The following is a 5916-nucleotide window of genomic DNA, read 5'->3' as shown; positions in this document are numbered from 1 at the left end:
TTTTCCACATTCGACCTTATTTGATCTTCACTGGCTGGCTTTATTAAGCCACCGGCTTAGTCGAACATTTACAGATAGTAAAATTGACGTTAGCGTAACTTTTGCCTAACAGTTTTGTGAGTTTTAACAGCATAAAATAAGCAATTACATCGGTGTATTTGGCAGGCCTTCTGACGACAAGACTGCTGTGCTTGTTAAGTCTGGATCGAATTGTTAACGTAATTAGTTTTATCGTTACGTTTAGAAAACTCATTTTTCCTTAAGTAATAACAGCGTGCTCCACGGTAAGAGGAAGGACACCGGCGATGGTAGATTTGTAATCCTTTTATTGCAGTTGAACTGTTTGTCATTTGTAATGGTATTGTGGTATCATTTACGAACAGTCATCATGATTGAATATAACTGCCCTGAAAATAACAACACAGTAGCTGAAATCGATCTACAATAAACATATTAAAAAGTTACGGCCTATGAGTTTTGGATTAAATTAATGACAACGTATAACACTCCCTAACTGCTACTGCTATACCATAACCTTAAAGTAGGAGTCAGTTTGTAAAACAGAACTATTTTCCTATAGCAATTATGGTATAAAGCAACAGATCTGTGTTACCCTCTGAGAGGAATTTTGTTATGTTGACCGTGTTGTTCCTAACGGAGGTGGCTTTTCGGAAATGAAAGTCAGAATTACGTTAATATTGGAATAGTGACAAACAAAATTTTGCCTAGCTATACTGTTTACAGAATAAGGGAAACGGTCGCCAGCCTAATTAGGCAAGAGAAAGATTAACGTTCTCGGTTATGAAAGTAGGTATAAGTAACTATAATGGACAAACGCAACCTAGACTTAGCCACACGCGAGTGCAATGAACTCTGACACACATATGTTTTAAGATTGAAGCTAACAACTGGAGCAGCACAAACTATTTGCTAAATTATAAGAGATACCGAAACACCCTATTACTTTCAGGCTTACATAAAGTGAATGACCTTTATGACATTACTATTAATATGCACTTCTAATACACAAGAGAGACAAACACTTAGCAAACATGAGAATGTAACGTTTCACAACTACAGCTTTCTCACTTTTACTACAACGAAACACAATGTTGACAAAATTGCAAGAAACTGACTCACCTTTTAGAATTTACTACAAGCAACAATGTGTTCATTTAATTTATAAGCCTCAGTCTTAAGAACTTTTAATTTTGAAGTTAGCAACAGCACTTTAATAAGCAGTTATACTAGGAAAATTGTTTTCAGCAAGCATCATTGACTTTAACTCACTCTATTGCCACATTAACTTTAACTTTCTTTTTAATAAGTTCAAGAGGCATTAATTAGCATAACATTGGTCATAAATGTTCTTTCATTAGGGACACTCGGGTATCACTTTAGCTCAAAAGGAGAGGAACCTGAGAGGTGTTATGATAAGGAAAAAATCAAGGTAGGTACATAAATTCCGATAAAAATTACCTTATATTTGAGCACACTAACACATCCATTAGGCTGATCCTTCACTGTACATCAATGTAGTATGCCGATACAATGATTGCGCAATGTGGTGGCAACTGCATGTTGGTAGGTGGAATTGCAGGCAGAATTGCTGGACTGTGTCATTTCTTGGTGGCGATGATAGATACAAACTCCAGAATAGTTCCAGCTATTTATCTACCCATCCGAGGCCTTGGAAAGAAGCAGGAAAAGCCTCTCTCTGAGTCAGCACAATATGCACCTTTATAATGGCAGTGCACGGACTCGTAGCTCGTCTCCGACTGCTGGCTCGTCTCCGACTGATGGCTCGTCGCCGACTGGTAGCTCGTCCCCGACTGACTATCAATTCCACCTTTTCCACCTATGCCAACCACAATTTGCGCGCGCTACACAGTTCCGTTCCCGAGGGGAACCACTACACCTTTTACATACAGAATAACTAAGAGCCCTAAGTGAGGATCAGCAATTTATATAACAGCAACCAAATACATTAAATAAAACAAAACATTTACACATATTGACATCTCTACAAAAAAACTATTCACACAAAATTACAATCATATACAGTAAGTTTTGTTCCCTCCAAATGGGACAAAGAATATAAATTGCAGATACACTACTTTGCATAGAATCAAATCACGACATCAAAGGTTTAACAAAGAAAAGAGTATACAATTTTGTGTTATCTGTTCAATCAAACACATTTACAGATACTCAATGTTATAACATTAAATAAAACAAAAATAAAATAAATCAGTACAGCATTGGAGCTATGGTGTTACAAACGAAATAGCTGACTGTACTGATGGCGTAGTATTCCAATCAAGAAACACCAAAAAATATCGAATACCGGGAATAGTTTGTGTAGAGTGTACAGTGGTAGGGAGAAGTGCCACGAAGAACGTACTAGAAAAACTGACTGATACGGGATGAATGTGGGGGTGGAGGTTTTCTTGAACAACGCGAAAACCATGCTTCCAATGAAAACGTATCCCAGTACATAATTTAAGTATATTCAGTTTGCTACAGAAAGTTCCTGTTCATTTCTTTCTGTAGGACTAACAGTGTGCGTGTAGCGAGCGAGAGAATATGGAACACTCACTTGTGGTTCATCAAGGCCAGATAAAAGATTGCGGGTAGCGTAGAACGACATCGGTAGGGGCAACCGAATCACCTTGTAGGTATTAAAGCTCCCCGAGACTCGAGACTCTTGACGATCTTCCCCTGATGTCGATATCGACACTTGCAACGTACCTGTCCGAGGAATTCTTAGACTTTCGAGAACGTATTTATTTTGAAATTTAAGTTTAAATTTTTTTATGATTTCACATTCGCTAGTGTAATTTATAATTTACTTTATTAATTTTGGAGGTACATTAAGAAGCTTTGTAATTGGCAGTTGTAGATGACTTGAATTCGTCTGCTGTCGTCCATTTTACGCTTAACGGTACGATTTGAAGGAACTCTTCCGAGAAGAAAACGGTACGGCAGACTAAGGCGGCTGCTGCTGTTATGTAAATATGTAGTCGCTCTGTGGAACGCGTCATTGCATACTTAATGGGATGTTGAAACTTGATCGCAAACAATAGAAGTGCAGCCGTGCATCAGCTATGAGTATTATTTTGCTTTGGAACATTACAGATGCTGCACGTGTCGTAAGCAGAGATAGACTGTCTGGGAATGTTCGTAGGTATACTATGTGATCAAAAGTATCCGGTCACCTGGCTCAAAATGATTTAAAAGTTCATGGCGCCATCCATCGGTAATGCTGGAATGCAATATGGTGTTGACCCACCCTTAGCCTTGATGAGAGCTTCCACTCTCGCAGGCATACGTTCAGTGGAAGGTTTCTTGAGTGTGGCAGCCCATTCGGTCGGTGAGGCCTGGCACGAAGGCGGCATTCCAAAACATCCCAAAGGTGCTCTACACGATTCAGGTCAGGACTCGGTGCAGGCCAGTCCATTACAGGGATGTTATTGTCGTGTAACCACTCCACCACAGGCCGTGCATTTTTTAGGTACTCGATCGTGTTGAAAGATGCAGTCGCCATCCCGGAATTGCTCTTCAACAGTGGGAAGCAAGAATGTGCTTAAAACATCAATGTAGGCCTGTACTGCGATAGTGCCACGCAAAACAGCAAGGGGTGCAAGCCCCCTCCATGAAAAACTTCACACCATAACACCACCGCCTCCGAATTTCACTGGTGGTACTACACATGCTGGCAGGTGACGTCGTTCACCGGGCATTCACCATACGCATGCCCCGCCATCGGATCGCCCAATTGAGTACCGTGATTGGTCACTCCACACAACGTTTTTCCACTGTCCAATCGTCCAATTTTCACGCTCCTTGCACCAAGCGAGGCGTCGTTTGGCATTTACCGGCTTGATGTATGGCTTATGAGCAGCCGCTAGACCATGAAATACAAATTTTCTCACCTCCCGCCAAATTTCCATAGTACTTGCAGTGGATCTTGATGCAGTTTGGAATTCCTGTGTGATGGTGTGGATAGATGTCTGCCTACTACACATTACGACCCTTTTCAACTGTCGGCGGTCTCTGTCAGTCAAGAGACGAGGTGTCCGCCCGCGGTAGCTGAGTGGTCAGCGCGACAGAATGCCAATCCTAAGGGCCCGGGTTCAGTTCCCGGCTGGGTTGGAGATTTTCTGCGCTCAGGGACTGGGTGATGTGTTGCCTTAAGCATCATCATTTCATCCCCATCGACGCGCAAGTCGCCGAAGTGGCGTCAAATCGAAAGAGTTGCACCCTGCGAACGGTCTACCTGACGGGAGGCTTTAGTTACACGACATTTACAACAGACGAGGTCGGCCTGTACGCTTTTGTGCTACAAGTGTCACTTCACGTTTCCACTTCACTATCACATTGGAAACAGTGAACCTAGGGACGTTTAAGAGTTTGAAAATCCGTGAGTTCCGCGGAGCGCCCCATTTTGCTCTCTGACGATGTGTGATGACTACCGAGGTCGCTGATGCGGAGTACCTGGCAGTAGGTGGCAGCACAATGCATCTAATATGAAAAACGTATGTTTTCGGGGGTATGCGGATACTTTTGATCACATAGTGTAGAATCAGGCAGTGTGCCACCGAAGTCGGGGGGAATTATGCGTGTCATCACTAGATGGTAATGGGATCGTTTTCACAGGGGTAGAGAACTTCAGTTCATCGCATCTCAAGAAATTAGCATGAAATATTTGTAAATTATGTACACAAAGCTTCCTCGTGAATCACTTTTGTTACTGGAAGAAAGATCACAATCCTTATAATAATTCATGAGACTTTTTTGACGGATTACGAATGAAATGTAGGGTTGTTATCGCAAAAGAAATATTTTTGTATGTGACATAAATACAGACTAGCAATTTTCGGATTTTTTTGCCTTTACTTGTACTGTGAAACTTTGCTTCTTATGAAATTTCATGACTATAGATCAACGGCAAATATCCTACATGTGTTCATGAGGGATTTTGCGAGTAACAAGAAACGTTCGTATGTTTTTATTGCATTTACTTAGAAAACTTAATTTTTCACGCCATCAAGAGACCACATTACGCGACATAAATTTAATCCGAATACCTCTAACCGACCCTGAGGAGAAAGGGTGTTAGCATTCTGACAGTAATCGCAGAGGGACAACGATGTCATCCTAGAAGGATTCCGTTTTTACCGACAAAGATACGGAAGGTAAGTGAATTGCTTGGTATATCAAAAGTAATCGCCATAACTATTTATACATTTGTCCCATTCTGAGACAAGACGGTCAATACCTTCATGGAAAAATGTTTTCGGTCGGCTACGTAACCATGATTGTACCCAGGGGTGCACCTCTTAGTCTGAAGCCAATTGACGGTCACGAATGTCTTTCTTCAGGGCTCCAAAAGCATGGAAGTCTTAGGAAGAGACATCGGGATTGTATGGTGGATGTGGGAGGGCCCGCATGTTTCCTAGGTTCTTCCGAGTGTGGTGCAGAAGTTTTGCTGGGAAACCGCACTCCATACAGTCCCCATGTGATTTCCATCTTCTTGGAGCCCTGAAGAAAGACATTCGTGGCTGACGATTTGCTTCGGACGAAGGGAGACACGCCTGGGGACAACCTTGATTCCGTAGACAAAAACATAAATTTCTCCATGATGGTATTCACCGTCTTGTCTTGGTACCACATGTTTATTACTTATGGCGATTGCTTTTAAAATAATAAACAAGCTTACCTACATTTTTCCATCCCTCTTCGCTTCAATTTGACTGATCCTTATACAAAGGGGCCAACAGCCTTGCCGCAGTGGTAACACCGGTTGCCGCCGGCTCACCGAAGTTAAGAGCTGTTGGACTGGGCTAGCACTTGGATGGGTGACCATGCGGTCTGCCGAGCGCTGTTGGCAAGCGGGGTGCACTCAGCCCTTGT

The sequence above is a fragment of the Schistocerca cancellata genome, chromosome 3, assembly GCF_023864275.1.
Source record: "Schistocerca cancellata isolate TAMUIC-IGC-003103 chromosome 3, iqSchCanc2.1, whole genome shotgun sequence".
NCBI classification, from domain to species: Eukaryota; Metazoa; Arthropoda; class Insecta; order Orthoptera; family Acrididae; genus Schistocerca; species Schistocerca cancellata.
Note: the sequence above shows the minus strand (reverse complement) of the source record.